Here is a 21,033-nt window from a genome sequence, read left to right on the forward strand (position 1 = left end):
TATTTACTTCATTCCTTATAGAGAGCACGGGTTTCTCCTCCCCGTTAACATTTAGGGATCTTCCTCTGTCTGCTTCAACCCAGACAGAGCACAGCGACACCACATTGCCCTCAGCAGCATCCAGAGAAGCCAAACTCAGCTGCCATTCTCCCCCCCACACACACACAGAGAGAAAGGAGAACAGAAAACAGTTAAAAACGACAGTTACTTGAATAACAGTCACAACAGAATGGAATGCCTTTCTCATGTGACTCACAGCCAGTCAATCACATAAGAGAGCTGTTGCCAAAGGAAGAACCCCATGCAAAAAATAAAAAAAATAAATACACACCAATGCAACATAAGCAACATTTCAGGAAATTAAAATTATTATCCTTAACACTGGCAGGCCTCGTCCTAGAAGCTCTTTGAGTTAGGATGAAATGTATGTAGAACAGGGCTGCTGTTGTTGTTTTGCAAGATGGCTAGCATTCCTGTTTGCATCAGCCGGTTATAGAACGTCTGGTGCACAGACCTTGACGAAGCTGTGCCTTCTTAGCCCATCCCCAAAAGCCCAAAGAAGCATAAAATAAATAAACCCCTACGAATGCCAGTAGATTGGTCTTTAAAGGTACTGCAGACAAATTGTGATGGAAAAGGCCATAAATCAAAGTACGGGCAGGCCATTGCTCTTGATGGAGACATAAGCCTCCCACCCCCTGTAGCTCCCGCAAGAGAGATTTTTCCACAGCTATATATGGGAAAGGGCCCTGCACGAAATGGCAAACTAATGACTGAAGAGCCAGGGATACACAAGAGAGGATAATAGAGGCTCTTCCCTACCCCAGTCACGACCCGCTTCCCCAGACTAACTGATTGCCGTTTCACAGCTGATGCCCTTAAAGAGAAACACGCGGTTCCTGCCAGCCAGAGACATGTGCTCGCATTTCTAAGCCTCCTGCTACACTGATGCTTCCAAGTTCCCATTATGCCAATCCACCTTTTGTCTTCCCATCCGACTCTGACGGGTGGGAGAGGGAGGGAAGGTGATGTATTTATCACCCCTGCATAATGAAGGCTCTTTCATCAACCCACATACATTTGATTCACAGCTGGAGGCAAAAGTCTCGCGCTGTGCATTGATTTATGCAAGATTCTTTATTAAAAAAACAGGAGCCCAGGAGCTGAAATGGGTTTGTTCTCTCTCACATACACACACAATATCACACATTCACACAACACACACACACACTTGTGTGGCAGTTGCTTCAGGCTAAAGGTGCAGCTTACAGTGGGATCCACTTCTTTCAACTTTGGCCCAGACTTATTCATCTAGCCAATGTCTCTGCTTCATAGTTGGCAGAATTTTTTGTATAAAAGATGCCCAGTTAGCAAGGAGGTGGGGGGCTTTGGTAATATAGCACTCTGAGTGAGGACAAAATCCCCTCCCCCTTATTTTCACAATAATTCCTTTTGGTACAGTTGCTTTTTAAATGGATCTTCTCAGTAGGTACCTGAATAAATATAGGATGGTGATGATGATGATGATGATGATGATGACGGTGTGCCCCCTCAGCTTGGTGCCCTGTGTGGGAGAAGTGATCACACAACTCTAAAGCCAGTGCTGAGTTAGCTCACTTCATTCTTAATAGGCTTTGCAGCCCCCTGCTGTTTACCACCTAACTGGTGCTTTATTCCCTATTCTCTTCCCTTATTTTCAGGAAACATAAGTTTGGAACCAAAAGAAAATATGAGTCACATATTTGATTAATCAAATCCATTGCATTCAGAAATCAAGGGGCTATATTGATTGGATTTGTTGTGTGTGTGTTTTATTTTTAAAAAAGGCCTTCATGAGAATATTTTATCTGCTCCAATTCAACATCTCATCTGGTGAAAATGACATAATACAAAGCAACCCCAGGCAATAAAAAATTAACTGTGATGTTCTGTTATTTGTCTACATACTCCTTTTTTTTGTAAACCCATAAATATGTGCTTCACTTTTGCAAAATAGCATTTGCTTTTGCTCTTTTTGGATTTTCAAGAACCTGACACTTGGTAGTGGGCAAAGGAGTTCTGATAAATGGCCTTTTAACGGCTAGTGGCTATTTCATGGCCCTGGACTTTGTGTCATATTTTACCTACCTGGGGAATGGCTAAAAGAATTGCTTTTTGTAATCTTGAATTTTGCTGGAGAGAAAGAGAGAAAGAGTGAAATGGCAGCTTGGAGGCAGTTGCAGAGAAGATTCTGACTGACCATAGCAGCTTCTGGAAGATGGACAAGTACCTGAAGGTTCAGGGTCACAAGCAAACTTCCACCACCTTCTCAACTGGTCTTACAGCTATAAGCTGTCTCTACATGTATAGAAGGGTGCTTGTGAAAAGCTGTACACTGCTTGATTTTACCAGCTTAGCTATTATAGACACAGCTACACAGCTGGTACGATCATTGAATGTTACACGTGAATAACTGGATGAGCATATAGCTCAACTATTTATGTAACACAGATGGTTCACTCATTGAATGTAACATGATGTGAACATGCCTTACATCAGCGAGAGAGTTCAGAAAGCAGGTAGGAGGCTTTAACTCAGTGAGGAAACAGCAAGCGCCTCAAGTCAACCAGAGGGCATAGGGGTGTTAAACGGGCTTCTTTAATTTAAAATGCCTGTTCTGTATAACTCCTGACCGGCTCCTACTTGGTAGGACACATCTCTTGCAACATCCAACATATCCCCTGGATAGCTCAGTTGATTAGAGCATGGTGCTGATAATGCCAAGGTTGCAGGTTTGATCCCCGTAAGGGACAGCTGCATATTCCTGCATTGTAGAGTGTTGGACCACATGGTCCTCAACTCTGCAATTCTATGAAATCTGGAAGTTAAAGGTAAAGGGTAAAGGGCCAGCATGACTAAGCCCCTTCTGGCGAACCAGAGCAGTGCATGAAAACGCCGTTTACCTTCTCACTGGAGCAGTACCTATTTATCTACTTGCACTTTGATGTGCTTTCGAACTGCTAGGTTGGCAGGAGTAGGGACCGAACAACGGGAGCTGACCCCGTCACGGGGATTCAAACTGCTGACCTTCTGATCGGCAAGCCCTAGGCTCTGTGGTTTAACCCTCAGTGCCACCCACGTCCCTGATAGTTAGGCTTCCTAATTCCTCAATTTCTCCTGAGTTGTCACAGGTAAAGAGCTCCTCAGCTGTGCCCCACAGGCCATGTGTGTGTGTTTGTGTTGCACCTGAGGTGCATAAGGAGTGAATTTTGCCAGAATCTGTTCTCTCAAGCAGAAGTAGGGTGACAAGAGAGCCCTTTGCATGCACCGTTGACTTGGCTAGAAGTGGCTGCTTGCGCCAAAGATTGAAGGGGCTGATGTCACGTTTGTGATGCCACACGCACAATGCACGGCATTGCATCACATTTTGGGAGGAGAATGGGCCAGAACAGACCGTGGTGGCCAGTGGCTCCTCTCCTCTCTTGCTCAGCCTCCTTTCATGGCAACAGCAGCAGGAAGAGGAAGAGGCCACTGAAGCTGTGTTGACCGCTGTACTTGGACTCCTCTGCCCCTGATGGTAAGGAACATTGAGGGGAGGGCAAAAGAGCTTGGCCCCCTGGACTTAGCTAAGGGAAAGTAGTCCAGATCATCTTCCTGTGGCCGATAGCAATAGGTAGACTTGCCTTTAAATGCAAAGTGAATTGCATTTCTGCGCTAATCTTGCTCTTTAATTAAAGGTACACAGCCTGCTGTAGCAGACTTTTTACTCCACCTAATCCATGGCAGTCGTGGGGTGTCTAATTGCACTGGTGTCCTCTGTGCTGGAGGGTGGCAAAATCACATCCTCAGGCTGGAGGGGCATTTGTACCATGGACTTAATGTGCGGACATGATTCTGGAGTACAGTGGTACCTCGGGTTAAGACCTTAATTCATTCTGGAGGTCCGTTCTTAACCTGAAACTGTTCTTAACCTGAAGCACCACTTTAGCTAATGGGGCCTCTCGCTGCCGCCACGTGATTTCTGTTCTCATCCTGAAGCAAAGTTATTAACCCGAGATACTATTTCTGGGTTAGTGGAGTCTGTAACTTGAAGCGTCTGTAACCCGAGGTACCACTGTATACAATTTTTCTTCTGACTCAGGGTTTCATCCCCTGAAGAATGATGGCAACAGGTGCGGGGTGACTCTCACACCAAAAAAAATCTCAGCTTTAGAGATCTGAGTATCTCAGTGTATGAAAGAAACTCTAAAAGGTATTCTCTAGGCCAGGGGTAGGCAACCTAAGGCCCGTGGGTTGGATCCAGCCCAATTGCCTTCTCAATCTGCCCTGTGGATGGTCCGGGAATCAGCGTGTTTTTACATGAGTAGAATGAGTCCTTTTATTTAAAATGCATCTCTGGGTTATTTGTGGGGCTTGCCTGGTGTTTTCACACGAGTAGAATGTGTGCTTTTATTTAAAATGCAACTCTGAGTTATTTATGGGGCATAGGAATTCATTCATTATTATTTTTCAAAATATAGTCCGGCCCACCACATGCTCTGAAGGACGATGGACCGGCCCGTGGCTGAAAAAGGTTGCTGACCCCTGCTCTAGGCTTTGTGTATATTTTCTATGCAAGCCGAGTGCAATCACTGGATTTGGTGCAGAACACTTAAGTATGCAAAGCAACTGCTCATCCTTAACCTTATTGTCTTCCTCTACAGATGCACAGCAGCAAGCAGATTTCAGATTCCCACTCACTCCCAAGCTTCCAGGGCTTCTCTGTATTTTGTTTTATTAGCGATTCACTCCTAAAGTGCTAAACTCAATGTTTCCATGAACAAGATGAATCACTGAGAGCAGTGGATGGTAAACAATAAGATATTAATGGCCCTTAATGGCTGGAAATTTCTGCCCAGCCTTTGGAATGCCCCAGTAGGAACCGCACAATAACTGTTGCTGATTTGAATTCAGGCAGAGCAAGCTGCAAATTTGTAGTAGTTGGTTGCAGGCAAAAATGCCCTTGGGTGCAGTGACTTTGGGGGTAGCAGTATGGCTTGGTTTATGATTCAGCTTGCTTCCAATACACTCTATTTGTAGGTCTGTAAGTAACCAGATATTATAAAAAAAAGATGGTAGGTTTTCAGTGTTTTCTTATTACAAGGAAATATACCTTGTAAAGATGCCATTCCCGGAATGTCCTACTGTATGGGAAGTGAGCTGAGTCACCCTCTCTCTCTCTCTTTTGTAACAATATCATAATGAGCTGCCATTGCATACATTCATGTTGAAAAGGATCTGCTACACTTCCTTCAATAGAAAGTTGCTTGTCGCAGGGTTTTGTTTTGTTAAAAAATGCTTCATACCACGGAAAGGGCTGCTTGTTAATTACAGAGTATACGCATGCATAGCTAATGCTTGCAGATTAATAAAAAGCAGGAGCATATGCTCTGTCAGTGAAACGATATCATTTGAATTGCAGTGGCGGAGCCTGAGCCCAGCAAATAATGATGCCAGCTGTTGCCAAAAGCAACTCATACAAAAAAATAATAAAAAATAATCCGTTCAAGCTCGGCATTAAAACAACGGTGTTGGATCTGAGACGAGAAGGCATCACTTGCCCGCCACTCCCTTTTGCAAAAAGTCAATACTCCTTCATAGAAGCAGCTCCAGCCTTGGAGTGATATGTGGGGGAAAGGGAGATTTTGACAAAGCAAAAATAAAGAAATCACAGTATTATCTCATAGTTTTGCAGCAGTGGTGAGGAACTGGGAATGATTAAGGATAGAATTTTTAAAAAATGCCCTGTTCTTGTTCCTTATGTTCCACAATAACATTTTAAAAGAATCTACCCACATTATTATAAATATGCATGTGCAACTTGTTTATATGACAAATGCACAAAGCTTTTTAAAAATGTCTCATTTCCCACAGAACGGGAACTGAGGGGCTCTGGTCCCCTTTCTACTGCTCAGACAGTGGAGCTGTCCAGCAGTGTGGGGGGTGTTCTTTCAGACCAAGGATGCTGAGATAGCCTGGGAGCTGTCCAGGGAAGTTAAAGAAACCAGACATTTCAAGTCAGAGAAATGGACAGGAGGAAGTGTTGTACCAGCAACAGCCAGGCATCAGTGGAGTTGCTTTATAGCTGCCCCACCTAGAGCACCAGCAAAGTCTTGATCTAGAGTGAGCTATCTGCAAGAAGTGAGGTTATACAAGGAACCAGGGCCTTCTCAGTAGTGGTGCCCATGCTGTGGAACGCCCCCCCCCCGCCCCATCAGATGTCAAGGAAATAAACAACTATCTGACTTTTAGAAGACATCTGAAGGCAGCCCTGTTTAGGGAAGTTTTTAATGCTTGATTTTTTATCATGTTTTTAAAATTCTGTTGGGAGCCGCCCAGAGTGGCTGGGGAAACCTAGACAGGGGGGCAGGGTATAAATATATTATCATCACCACCAGCACCATCCCTAGTGCTCTTTCCTCTAAAGCAGTGGTTCTCAAGCTGTGGGTCCCCAGATGTTGTTGAACTACAACTCTCATCATCCCTGAGCTCCGGCCTTGCTTGCTAGGGGTGATGGGAGTTGTAGTTCAACACCATCTGGGGACCCACAGCTTGAGAAAGGCTGCTCTAAAGGAAATCAAGTTGCAGTGCTATCCTTAGAGAGTTGGGGCCTATGCAACAGGATATCGCTCTCTTATCCACTTCTATGATAAGTGAGAGGTTCTGAGGATGGCAGATTCTTATTTAGTTTTTCTTTAATGACATACACACACACACACACTTAATCAGGGATAGCTAACATGCTGACCTCCAGATGTTGTGGAATACAACTCCCATCATCCCTGACCATGGGCCGTGCTAGCTGGGGCTAATGGGAGTTGGAGTCAACAACATCTGGGGGGGAAACCACTGCCCCTGATATATATATCACATAAGTCTTGGGCAGTTGCTCCTTGCTTCCTTTAGGAGCAGACTGACCTCCCTTCTCTGTCTTCCTGTCAGCCTAGTTTGGCAGAGGAGAAATAACTCAGCCATCCTCTTCTGCATCTCCTTACCTTGCCTTCCTCTGTGGCTTATCATGTGGAGCCTAGGGATTTCCAAGCCTCTTATCAGCCCTGCATGCAGCCCATCTTAGCTGATTAGTATTTGGGCTACTCATGAACAGCTATTCTCATTTGCAGACTTAATTACAACCCCCCCCCCAGCTATTTCTCTATTGTCTTTCCAAGCAACATGGGGTGTGTCCTCTCCAGTAACCATTAAGCCTCATAGCAGAAATCTCAAGTGACCATTAGCAAGCAATTAATCACAATGTCCATCTGACAGCTACTGCAATATGATATGCCAGTTAACTTTTTCAGCACCGAAAGTGAGCACATGCCACAAAACAAGTTGCAGATTCATTTTCATAGAATAATATGTTTTTAAAGTGAAATAAGAACATAAACTACAATGGTCAGATCCATTAAAGATAACAGCCAAGGACCGCATCAGATTTGAGCCAGAGACTTGAGAGATAATTAGCTAATGTGGTCCAGGAGATGGAGCCTTTCTGCATTATTGGAAAAATATGTGCACTAACCACATTTTTCCTACTGCTACCCAGGAGTGCCAACAGCATGATAGCTTCTCACCCAATAAGAAGAGCCTGGTGGATCAGACCAAAGCCCAGCAATCTGTTATCGCAGTGACCAGTCAAGTTGCCTGTGAGAAGCCCCCAAGCAAAGTTGCACTCTTGTAAACATGAATCCCAACAACTGCCAGAAAGAGGCTTACTACCTCTGATACCAGAGGTACCACATAGACACTATGTGGATGGTGCCATGGATTGTCCAGCTTAAACCAACTAACAGACCAAATGTGGATAACTGTATGCTACAGTACAGGAGACAGGATGCCAACCTCTCTTCCCCAGAGCTGGCTGAGGTCTCCCCACCCAACTCTCTGCAATTTAATAGGCAGTTTACATCAGCCCTGGATGTAGGTTTGCACTTCCATTCACAGGCAATCTTTAGTAGCGTGTGTTAAGTATATTTAAAGCACATGGCTTTTCCCCCACCCGCAAATCCTGAAGGAATAGTAGCTACCCATCATGGAGCTACAATTCCCAGCATTTTCAACATACTATAGTTCCTAGGATTCTTTGGGTCCTCTTTCCCAGCATGGCCTGAAAGCACAAGATGCAGCCACTCTGCTGAAGGTTTGAAGCTGATCAGGCCACCTGTTTGTTGCCTTGAATAACTGGGTGGAAGAAAGATGGGACTATAATGATATTAACTATTCAAGGTGCACGATCCCTGTCCTCCTTGGTAGCTGGTTACTGTTGGCATGCAACCAAGGAAACGGGGGCAATCGGCAGGCCCCCAGCTGGCTCCAGACCGCTGGCCGGTGTGCCGGGCAAACCCCAGTTCTTGGTGCAGCATGAATCTGCGACCCGAGCTTCAGAAGGTAGGGCATGCTACTCAGCAGAGTAAACACTGCGCAACAGAAGTAGCAGGAGAGGCTGTGTGAGCATATTTACAAGCAGTTTATTCAGCGTACATCAGGACAAAAGGAAACATGTCTGATCTCCTTCGTGTCCAAAGCAAGATGGCTAAAGCAAAAGCTATACACAAACGGAAGTTCCCAGCAAGCTGTGCTGGAGTGTAAACAGACATGTGACACACAACAATCATGCCTGTTCCTTAATGGAATATCCCAACAGTTACCACACAATAGTGAAAACAATCCAAATTGCAGTCATGCATCTTGCTTTCTCCCATGCATTGCCCCTCCTTTGGATAGCAGCCATAGGGCTGGACCTAGGCTTAGTCATACATACCATGGTCTCGTGGAAGTCAGCTCAGCCACCCTGAGTCTTGTTAGTTTGAATCAGCCTGCTCTAAGCATGACTAAGCCTGGATCCACTCCATTTACATTTCCTCCTCCAAGGGTTAATATTTAATCTGTTGTCTTCTGATGCAAAAGTCTGGAAGAAATCAGTTCAGAGACAGCTAAAGACAATAGAATGGAAATAAGGGTAGTAGTTTAAGGCCCCATCTGCACTATAAATGTAAAGCAGTATATCACTTTGAACAATACAGTGGTACCTCGGTTTAAGAACAGTCCTGTTAACAAACGATTTGGTTTACGAACTCCGCAAAACCGGAAGTAGTGTCCCGATTTGCGAACTTTACCTCAGTCTAAGAATGGAATCTGAACAGTGGAAAGGCACCGGCGGCAGGAGGCCTCATTAGGGAAAGTGGCCTCGGTTTAAGAACAGTTTCGGTTTAAGAACGGACTTCCGAGCAGCAAGAATACTCATCGCAAAGTATTGGAAGACACAAGAGCTACCCACTCGGGAAGAATGGCAGATGAAGCTGATGGAGTATATGGAAATGGCGGAAATGACTGGCAGAATCCGAGACCAGGGAGAAGAGTCGATGGAGGAAGATTGGAAAAAATGTAAAGCATATTTACAGAAATATTGCAAAATTAATGAATGTTAGAAGAATATTGGAATGAAGTTATATGGTTTTAGCAGAAGTTTTATTAAGAACTATATGAATATTAATTATTAATGCGCTAAAGTGGAAAAATTAAAGTTAAATTGTGTTAGGATAAATTATAGAACAAAAATTGAAGAAGAGGGAAAGGATTTGTTGAACCAGCTAATTTGAACTAGAATACAAAAAAGGGAGGTGCGAGGAAGTCGAGGAAACAAGCAAATGAAAGATATAGATATGAAACTTGGATGTGTGTTTAAATGTTTTTGTTCTTTTTTGTTGTATTGTTGTATTGTATCTTTTTATTTTTGATGTATTGTTTGTTGAATTTGTGTATTGTTTCTCTCTACCTTTTTTCTTTTTATAACTATAAAACATTTAATAAATATTATTAAAAAAAAGAAAAAAAGAACGGACTTCTGGAACAGATTAAGTTTGTACACCGAGGTACCGCTATAATGGCTTGCCCCAAAGACTCCTGAGAGCTGCAGTTTGTTATTAAGGGTGCTGAGAGTTGTTAGGAGACCCCTGTTCCCCTCACCAAGCTACAATTCTCAGAGTGATTTAACAGTCGTTCTCTCTTCCCAGGGTAACTCCTTGGGGGTTCTTTGGGGGAAGCCATGGCTGCTTAAAGTGATATAAAACTGCTTTAAATGTATAGTGCAGATGGGCCTTAGGTCCTTAATGTGGATGGAGTTGAAAACTGATGGCACCATTTGCAGACTTTTAAAAAGAACTGGAGACTCATGTTACACAGCATGGCGTGGATTCATTTCTTTTGTGTAAACCACAACAACAGCCGCACAATCATGCAAACTAAAAATGCTTATGTTTGGAAACTTTAACAAGGGAAATTACTGGTTACAAGAAAAACTGTAAGGTGCTTGGGTTCTCTTCTGTGACGTATCAGACACTTCCACACAATACATGAAGAAAATGCAAGCAATTATTACAGAGGAGTAGAATGTACTGTTACTCCGTCCATATTGTCCTTTCTAAAACTGTAACCCTCTGAAGTGGCCTGATATTTCAACTGAATTTCTTCTGTTTGTTGCATCATCTTAGCATGTTAATATGTGCATATAATTTTTTTAAAAAAAGAACATAGGAGCATAACACGTATGTTGGATCAGGCTGGGATAGACCCCTACTATGAAACCCTGCAAATCTGCTCTGCCAGTCAGTGTATTGAGTTAGATGGACCAGTGATCTGACTCAGTACAAGGCAGATTCCAATGTGCATCCTAGAGCCAAAACAATATAAATGTTAAGAGTCAAATGCACAGTATTAGGGCAACTGCAAGTCTGGGTAATAGGAGACGCACTACAAACAACTGGGAAGACTGGCCTGGCCTGCTTCTTGTTGCAGACACAGGCTTCCCCAAAAGAAACAAATTTCATTTTTGGGAGAGGTTTTTGAATAAAGCTTTCGAGCCGATAAAAAGGGAGCCTAGAGATGCTGGAAGCAGCCAGGAAAATAGCCAGATCCTTCCCATATACAGTGGTACCTTGGTTCTCAAATGCCTTGGTACTCAAACAACTTGGAACCCAAACACTGCAAACCTGGAAGTAAGTGTTCCGGTTTGTGAACTTTTTTCGGAAGCCGAATGTGCTCCGTTTTGAGTGCCATGCTTCCGTTTTGAGTGTTACACTGACAATTCGAGTGTTACGCTGACGATTTGAGTGCCACACTTCCATTTTGAGTGTTATGCTGAGGTCTGTCTGTTTTTGCTATTTATTTTGCATTTTTGTTTTTGCAGCTCTTTTTTGTGTGTATTTGTGACTGTGTGGAACCCAGTTCAGCTACTGATTGGTTGATTGTGTGACTTCAGTACATTGTTTATTGCTTTCATTTTATGGATCAATGGTCTCCTTAAATAGTAAAATTCATGTTAAATTGCTGTTTTAGGGGTTGTTTTTAAAAGCCTGGAACGGATTAATCTATTTTGCATTACTTTCTATGGGAAAGCGCGCCTTGGTTTTGGAATGCTTTGGTTTTGGAACAGACTTCTGGAACGGATTAAGTTTGAGAACCAAAGTACCACTGTATACTGTATTGGCCCAAATATAAGCCGCACCTTTAAAACTGGAGGGGGGAATCGAAAAAAGAAAAAATAACTGAATATAAGCCGCTCCATTCCTCGCTGCTCCTGGCTGCACACTGGGCAGGGTGGTGAACCACACTGCGTTGCCGTGGCCTTTCCCTTCCTGGCCTTGGGGGAGAGGATGGGAGACTATGCGCAGGGCGGGTGCTGCTTTGCTGCACTTCTGGCGCTGTCTGCCCCTTGCTCCTGGCTGCAAACCGTAAGGTCGCGAATATATGCCGAACTTTAACTTTTCATGGTTGGAATTGGGGGGGGGGGGAGTGAGGCTTATATTCAGGCCAATACGGTATATTTCTCAATCTGTTAGCTGCGGCTTTTTCAAACAAGCATTTCCTGGCATTCTCCTCTGGGTACACAGCAAAGGAAGTCGAACCACAGCAAGCCAGAAAAGGGAGCTGAACAAGGCCTCCAGGTATTTGTCAGTCGGAATGGGACTGTGTGCATCTCTCAAGCACACTTTCTCTTCTCCACCCACGGGGGGCGGGGGGGAGAGGCTATGATGGTGGCTAGCTTGAGTACTGTGTGAAGGATCACTTAAGGCCGCCAACAAAAGAACGCCTGCAGAGGTGGCTGGTGTCTCTTGGGACTGGTGTCGTGGAAGACAGGGAACCGAAAGAGTCGATGCAGCCAGAGCCAATGAAAGGAACAAAACGCCTTCAAGTTTTCTCCCCACCCTCTTCTCTGTTGAGTTCTACAATGGCAACACAGACACTAAGGAAGAGAGGGGACTTGACAGGCTTTGAACGGATATGCAGCCGAGAGGAAAAAGTGGAGATTTTCTAGCCAGCGAGAGGAAGGTTCTTGCTGCTTTGCTGACAGCAAAGTGGCTGCGTTTCCCGGGACATTCCTTGAAAAACCTCCCCTTTAAATGAGTTTTGTGGTCCACTTTCTCTGTAGCCTGAGGCTGGTTGACCATTCCCTAGTGCCAAATGACCTCACATTCAGAGGCAAGCAACAGAAAGTGTTGCTACCGCTTATAACCTACCTCAGCAGTTGCTAGATCTAGGATAGGCATAACTATATCCTGTATACTAAAAGGAAACTCATTTGCTGAGTGCCAATCCTTATGTAGCCAAAACAACATCATTCATGCACAAGAACATGCTCCTTAAGGGGAGAAACCCCCCAAAAGAGCCCAATGAGGAGCGAGCCTGCTCAGTGACCATGGGATGATGATTGACTGTTGGAGGAGGAATGGGGAACTAGGTGGTGGTGGAATGGAGTCTCTTAGAAGAGGGCATGGCTGGCTAGATGGCTGGCTGGCTGGCTGGCTGGCTGGAACTCTGAACAGGAGCCCTTGACACTTCAACATTTTGTTGCTGGGCCCACTTGTAATTGGAAGCAAACAAGTGAATAAGGAAAAGGACCAGATGAAAGGAAGCAACAAAGAAATGTCTGGGAAGAATGTGGTGAGCAAGGGTCTCAGTAGGAGGGAAAGCGAGCTGTGATTTAGGTGGGTGGAAAATAGGAAGCACCACATTTGAGGAAGAAAAGTGTGAGTAAAAAAAAATTAAATCACTGAATCATAAGATGTTTATGACCACAAAAGGTATATCCCATCTACTTAGATTTTAAAAATGCATGAAGATGATCCGCTCGCTTTCTGCGAAGGAGCTCTCGCAGCCAAAAATACATTATACAAAAATCAATATTCATCACCATGGGTTAGGCAATGGATGGTGAATCACCCTGCTGGTGTCTGTCTGTATGAGAATAGACTTTCTTTTCTTGGAGGCTGCATACATGCAAAATGTGATCCATGGGTAATAAAGGAAAGACAGGCAACAGAAGAACAAGTCAGACTATAAGTGAATACTGAACGTGGACATATTTCAGTGAGGGGGGGGGGAACTTTGATCTCTAATCTGAGGAAACTGGCATGAGGTTGGTGAGGATGGGAGACTCTTTGCACAAATCGCTTGACTGGCAAACTGTACTAAATTCAGAGAAGTGCAAAACATGAAGGATAGTCGTGCTTTGATTCTCCTACACCATTTTGCAAAATGTGAACTGCCTTCAAAGTCGAATTGAATCAGATTTCTTTCCCCCACCCTTAGTGGCTGGTGCAGTGCAAATCCTGGACAACTTTGTGACAACAGAGGGTTGCCCAATAATGAACGATCTGCCAGTCTGTGTTTTTGGGGAGTGTGAATGTTCCTTTGTAAGTGGGCCCATCTTCATGAGTGAGCAACTGTGTACGCCCATGGACCTAAACTGGCACTCCAAGTTCATTCCCTTATGGACAGACACCAGATTCTCAACGGAAGGACCCTGCTATCTGAAATGAGTTGGGTCTCTGTCTCCCAATTCCAGGGGGATGGCTGACTACATGTGCATATTAGAGGCAATGCAGGTTAGGGCAAAGATAGGTGACATTTTTTTTCTATTCAGGGTTGTGCTTCATCAGGTGGGATCCATCAAGAGCCATATTCCAGTGGTACCCAATTATTTCTCTGCTCACCACTCTCATGAAATTAGGTCAAGGACCTTATGAAAACAGGCTGAGGGCCATAGGTTGCCCATTTCACAGGTGAGAGCATCAGACTCACGCAAAGGAGAGATCCATGTTCAGATTCCTACTTAGCAATAAACCTCAACAGGTGGACTTGGAATAGTTGCTCTCTCTTTCAGCTTAGCCTACCTTGCAGAAATTTGTTATATTTAAATAGTTTTGATATTTATTGTAAGCCACCCAGAGAACTTTATTTTGGGGGGTGGTGTGTTGTACAAGCACCATTAAATAAATGAAAAACTCTGTGTGGGATTTTAGGCTGCTTCCATGACCTTTTCAGTCTCTAATGGGAGGCATCTTTGATAGAACACCCATCATGAAAAGGATTTGGAAAACTGAGCTTACTTTTCCCTCTTCCGTTATTTGTTTTTCTCTCTTCTCTACCAATAGCCTACTTCCTTCAACTTCCAGAACACCCTTTAGGCTGCCTTAAGGCAGGAGTGAGCAGACTTCAGAGCTCTGGGATCTACTTTGCCTATTAGGAGAACCCCAAGATTCACCAAAACCAAAGACAGGTGCAAAAGACAAGGAACCGAATAATTTTGCAGAGAGGAATTTATTTTGTTCTGTGTACCAGAACTTGGATGGAGTCCTTTCACACAAAAATCCACTCCTAGTTCTCACCTTAAGTGTTTGGTTCCACCCCCCTGCCCCATCTGAGCAGTGTAATTCAGGGCACGAGAGGTTAATTTTGTCACTGTTGCTGTTGTTAAACAATTGGGAGGAAAATGCTTGCAGATCTACTGCAAATTAAAGAGCACCAGTATATCCCAGTCTACATTTTGCTCACCTTTGTGGAGGGTTGAATATTAAGATCTCCTGCTGGTTTTTGACCAAAGAAATTTGACCAAGGGATTTGAGGAGAAAGGGAATAGATTTAGCAGAACCCACACTACGATCATAAATCTGCTTCTTCCTCCACCCCCAAACTAAGTCCCTTCAGCTGCCAGAGGAGCCACTGACCCCTTCTCTGGATCTCAGCCATGAGAGGTGGATCTGTGTGAGCCTGGAGTCCTTAGGCTTGATCTGAAGTTTCAGCTGCCCATTCCATAAAGTAAGGTTGCTGTTCTATGCATGCCAACTTGGGAATATTTGAATTCAGTAGGACTGCCTTCTGGGTAAACATGCATAAGGGTTAGGCTGTAGGTTTCATATGCAGCCCAACCCATTGGACTATGTTGAAAGGGCAAGGAGTTTGATCCTTTCCCCCACCACCTCAATGCCATTACAATCCTGACAACACCACACACACACACACCTTTCCTAAAGCTGCTATTCGGCTTCCATTGGTGCCAGTACATTCCTATATTACTTCATGCCACAAATTGCAGCACTTCAGTTTATGAAATCTGAAGATGTTCCTTTGTTAGCCCTGGAACAGAATGGTGTGAAACCGCCATTAAAGAGGAACTGGTGTACAGAAATCCATGACTGAATATACAGTTTGGGGGAAATTCTTTTTTTAAAAAAAATAATATTTATTACTTTTCCAACAATTTAAACACTACAAAACAAAACAAAAACAAAAAAGAGGGAAAATTCAAGCTCAGATGAAGTTCCCAAACTGTCTCCTGTAACTTTCATAATGATAAAACTTAACCATGTTAATAATCTTTGGGGATCTTTTCAAGGAAGAAACATCACAGTTTCTCTAGAATTATAGACTTTGTTAAGGATGACACTCTGGCTTAATTTGAAACATTAAGTGAACCATTACAATGCAGGGAAACATAATGTTTCCATCCATATTTCACCTTAGGCCTATTATTCAAGATATAATGAGAGTGTTCAGTGATGGCAGAGTTCAGCTGACCTCCTCAGGAGCCATATATAAGAGGAACACTATCAACATTTTATATTCTTCTTGGTAGAAATAATAATAATAAAAAAATGGTAGAAAAAAGTGTCTAAGATGAAAGGGAAAATGTCCAAGGCTTTTGGAAATATCAGAATCTATGTGGTTCTCAAGGGAAATCACCTTAAAGGGCTGCAATAATCAGGGGTTAGACCTCAGGCCCATGGTCTAGACACGGCCCTCCAGTCCTCCCTATCTGGCCCTCAAGACTTTCCCCAGGCCACACCTCTCAGTGGCCCTGCTCCGCACCCTCCTTGAGTAATTTTACCTGGCTGGAATGTGTCCTTGAACTCTGATAATGCTTCTTACTTGCCTGCATGGAAAGGCATGTGTTGAGTGGGTAGAAATTAACAAGATTAATTACCCACCCCTCACTAGAAGGTGGATACTGAGGAATACTGAGGAATGGGCACCGGGAGAAGCTGAGTTGGAGACTGGCTTGGAAGAAAGGATTTGTGATCTGGGGGAGTCAAGAGGTGAGAGGCAGAGGAAGTTGAAGGACTGGAGAGTGAAGAACGGGTGCAAGAGCCAGGCCAGGCTGATTATTTTTGTACACCACAGCTGCTGCGAGGACTTTGTTGGCCCAAAAATGGAAATCACAAGAAATTCCTACTATTGCGGACTGGCAGGCGAAAGTGATGGTTTATGAGGAGTTAGCCAAACTGTCCGGCAGAATTCGGGACCAGGACGACCAGAAATTCCAGGATAATTGGAGTAAATTTACTGTTTATCTAAAGGAAAACTGTAAAAACTTAAAGACACTAGCAGGACTGAAGTAATTCTTACAATGTAGATAAGATGTTAAAAATTAAAATACGTGATTGGATTTGATAAGGGATACCAGCTGAAGGGAAGGAGGGAAGCCGCAAGCTCGGCAGAGCAAAAAGGTTTATATGTTGATGAATGTATTGTAAGAATGATTGTGTAAAGAAAATAATTTTAAAAAAATGGGGGGGGGGGAGAGTTAGGTCAGGCTATGGCAGGAGGGGAGAGGAGGAGGGGGGAGACATCAGTCAAGGGCTTCCACACCTCCTCCTTCTGCTACTCCCACCTCCCCTGCTCCACTGTCTCTCAGGACCAGGGTAGGACTGAAGAGGGAGGAGCAGGTGGAGGCTACATGCAGGCGTAGTCTTCGTCTGCTTGCATGCAGCTTAGGTGGGAGAGATGCAAAAGTTGAGGTTGGGGGTGGGGCCTCTCTGTTGAAACCACTTCCTCCCTGGGTGCACACCTAGGACTAGCTGAGAGACGTGGGACTGATGGACATGCCTTTCCCTAACTTGGAAATGTACTTTTGACAACAAAGAGTTAATTCCTTGCTCTAGACATTCCTTGCCTGAAAGCCCTGTGACATTTATGACTGTTTAAAATGGATGTGCTGCACATTGATCATGGTACCATCTACTCATTTAGCAGGTTATAGGGGAGAGGGCTTACACAATTTACATTCTATATGCACAGATTCCAGTCAAAATGGAATGACTTCTTGCAATCATCTTTTTTTTTCTGATGGGAATGTCTCCATACCCTACTCTGGAACATAATAAATCATTATAGGTTGTGGTTGTTTTTTTTGTTGTTGTGTGTGTGTAAAAATCCAGCGGGTGAAATAGCTGAACCAGTCAGACTAGCCTCTTTGTAAAGTAATAGCCTTAGCTGGCCAGTTATGTGCTCTCCTTAGCATCACTAAGGGGGAGCTATGTTGGACCATAAAGAAGGCTGATCGCCGAAGAATTGACGCTTTTGAATTATGGTGCTGGAGGAGACTCTTGAGAGTCCCATGGACTGCAAGAAGATCAAACGCATCCATTCTTAAGGAAATCAGCCCTGAGTGCTCACTGGAAGGACAGATCCTGAAGCTGAGGCTCCAATACTTTGGCCACCTCATGAGAAGAGAAGACTCCCTGGAAAATACCCTGATGTTGGGAAAGATGGAGGGCACAAGGAGAAGGGGACAACAGAGGACAAGATGGTTGGACAGTGTTCTCGAAGCTACAAACATGAATCTGACCAAACTGCGGGTGGCAGTGGAAGACAGGAGTGCCTGGCGGTCTCTGGTCCATGGGGTCACGAAGAGTCGGACACGACTGAACGACTAAACAACAACAACATGTTGCCATAGCGACAACTAAGTGATTATGTTCTCCAGGGAAGGGGTAGGCATCCCTCCACCCTTACCTGGCTGGATATCACACCATCCTACAAAGGAAAACAATAAACCAGGGGTGTTAGATTTTGATGTCTGAGTTTTGGCTGATGATGGAGACACAGACATTTCTTCCTCCATACTGATCCCCTAGGGGCTTCCCTGCAAACTTAACAGGGAAGGAAGGTCCCTTGGTGCGTTAATACTGTGAGCTCTTCCATCCTATGCTCAGGTTGTATATATGTGTGAATAAAACCACAGGTACTCAAGATGTAGCACTCTTCGTTGACCTTCATTGCAAGGACACAAACCCTGGGAAAGTTCAGGCAACCTTGCTGATTTGGAGATTAAGGTGCACACAACCGTATAATCAAATTGTACCAGTGAGTTATGATTCTGATCTTTCTTTCTTTTTCATGTGGTTATATGTACATGCAGTGTATGCAAATGTTATATTTGCTTCTTGACTCCAGGGCAGGTGCATGTAAAAGCCTGAATGCAGTGGAAGGAGACCGCAGAACCAGCCATCCCGTTCACTGTAACTGGTGAAATTCATTATAAGACAGTCATTTGCTAGGCATAAGCGATTAGTGAGGTAGGGAGGGGTGTGTGTGAGAGAGAGAAAGAGAGAGAGAGCGCAAGAGAGCGCAGAATATGACTCACCAATTTGGAGTCTATTTTACACTGCACTGAAATTGTGTGTCATCTGAACTTCTTTCAGAACACGCCTTTGAACAATAACACCAGAATAAACACACAACACTTACCATTTCTCATCACACATATTTCAAGATTATGATCAGGCTGATTAAAATATCTTTAACCAAAAGCACAAATGCCTTCTTTGCTTTTAAACCACAAAAACCAGCAGAACCAAACTAACTATAGGAACATAAGTGCCTTATACTGAGTCTGTCTGGCTCTGTATTGCCTGCACGGGCTGGCAGCAGCTCTCCGGGGTTTCAGGGCAGGGGTTTCTCCCAGGTCTACCTGGAGATGTCACGGAATCGAACTTGGGACCTCCTGCATGTAAAGTAGATGCTCTACCACTGAGCTACAGCCCTTCCCAAATTACTGAAGCTGCATATTCCACAAGATGTAGCTGCTATGCTTAACAGAGGAATTGGAACCCTGGCTGGGCCATAGTGGGGCGTGACTGATCAGTGCAGCCACCCTGAAAACCACATGGAGGGAATACAGGCAAAATGTTGCTCCATACTCTGCCGGCTTGCAGTTAGCATAGTAATGGGGCCAAGATCAGGCTGGTGCCATCAAGTGATGGTTGCAGAGCCCGCTTGATATTCAGGGGATCCTGGGCCAGCTCAACTCTACCCTTGGCTACTTCCAGTGAGAACTTATGCCCATATATTCTCCGAGCACAATTCAAAGTGTTGGTGCTGACCTTTAAAAGCCCTAAACAGCCTCGGTCCTGTATACCTGAAGGAGCATCTCCACCCCCATCGTTCTGCACGGAAACTGAGATCCAGAGCCCAGGGCCTTCTGGTGGTTCCCTCATTGCGAGAAGTGAGGTGACAGGGAACCAGACAGAGGGCCTTCTTGGTAGTGGCGCTGCCCTGTGGAATGCCCTCCTTTCAGATGTCAAGGAAATAAGCAGCTATCTTATCTTTAAAAGACATCAGAAGGCAGCCCTGTTTAGGGAAGTTTTTAATATTTAATGCTGTATTGTTTTTAACATTCGATTGGGAGCTGCCCAGAGTGGCTGGGGAAACTCAGCCAGAAGGGCGGGGTATAAATAATAAATTATTATTATTATTGTTGTTGTTGTTGTTATTGTTGTTGTTATTGTTATTGTTGGCAGGCAGAATGGAGAGCCAGAGTACTGATGCTGTTGGGAAGAACATAAGAGCCTGCTGGCCATCTAGTCTAGCATCCTATTCTCACAGTGGCCAAGCAGATGCCTCTGGGAATGCTGAATGTAGGGCCACAACACAAGATCACTCTCCCCAGCTGTGGTTTTCAGTAACTGGTATTCAGAAGCATCACTGTCTCCCACCATGGGGGCAGAACTTAGCCATTGTAGATCGTAGCCATCTCTTATCCTCCATTTTTGAATTATGATGTTGGAGGAGCCTCTTGAGAGTCCCATGGACTGCAAGAAGAACAAACCTATCCATTCTTAAGGAAATCAGCCCTGAGTGCTCACTGGAAGGACAGATCCTGAAGCTGAGGCTCCAATACTTTGGCCACCTCATGAGAAGAGAAGACTCCCTGGAAAAGACCCTGATGTTGGGAAAGATGGAGGGCACAAGGAGAAGGGGACAACAGAGGACGAGATGGTTGGACAGTGTTCTCAAAGCTACCAGCATGAGTTTGACCAAACTGCGGGAGGCAGTGGAAGACAGGAGTGCCTGGCGTGCTCTGGTCCATGGGGTCACGAAGAGTCGGACATGACTAAACGACTAAACAACAACAATCCTCCATTAATTGTTCCAATCCTCTTTTAATGCCATTGAAGTTGGTTGCCATCACAGCCTCCTGCAGAAGGGAGTTCCATAGTTTAACTACAAGCTACGTGAAGAAATATTTTTTTCATCTGTCCCGAATCTTCCAACATTCAGCTTCATTGCATGCTCTATCCATTTTCTCCAAGCTATGCATAATTTTTTTAACTTCCACCATGCCATCTCTTACTGTTTTATGCCATGTGAAACAGGCTTAAAAATCAATGGTCCGCTTTCTCCGACACCTTTTTGGATGCAGACAAAGGTTTTGATTACAGTGTGTGAACCAACAGCCACAATTGCTTTTCAGAAACACTGTGATCATTCCTGATATTCCTGTGATCATTCCTAACCTCTGGCCTTGCGCTCCTCACAAGGAGTGAAAAGAGTGACCCTAAAGAGACACTAGCGGTGAGGATTTCATGAATGTCTTAAGCTTCTTTCAATAGCCCAGCAAGAAATGTGGGAGTCCACGTGCTGCAATTCCAGACTACAGAGTCATGAGTGTGGCTA

The 21,033-nt window shown here is 44.3% G+C and overlaps 1 long non-coding RNA gene across 1 annotated transcript; it reads left to right on the forward strand.

The window, feature by feature from the left end:
• Positions 1–11,886: 11,886 nt before the first annotated feature.
• Positions 11,887–16,853, forward strand: LOC310659610. Its single transcript, XR_014502860.1, has 3 exons — positions 11,887–11,960; positions 14,451–15,114; positions 16,477–16,853. It is a non-coding gene; the product is annotated as an uncharacterized lncRNA (long non-coding RNA).
• The last annotated feature ends 4,180 nt before the right edge of the window (positions 16,854–21,033 follow it).

This window comes from Podarcis tiliguerta (assembly GCF_965153285.1).
Source record: "Podarcis tiliguerta genome assembly, chromosome: 11".
Classification (NCBI taxonomy): Eukaryota; Metazoa; Chordata; class Lepidosauria; order Squamata; family Lacertidae; genus Podarcis; species Podarcis tiliguerta.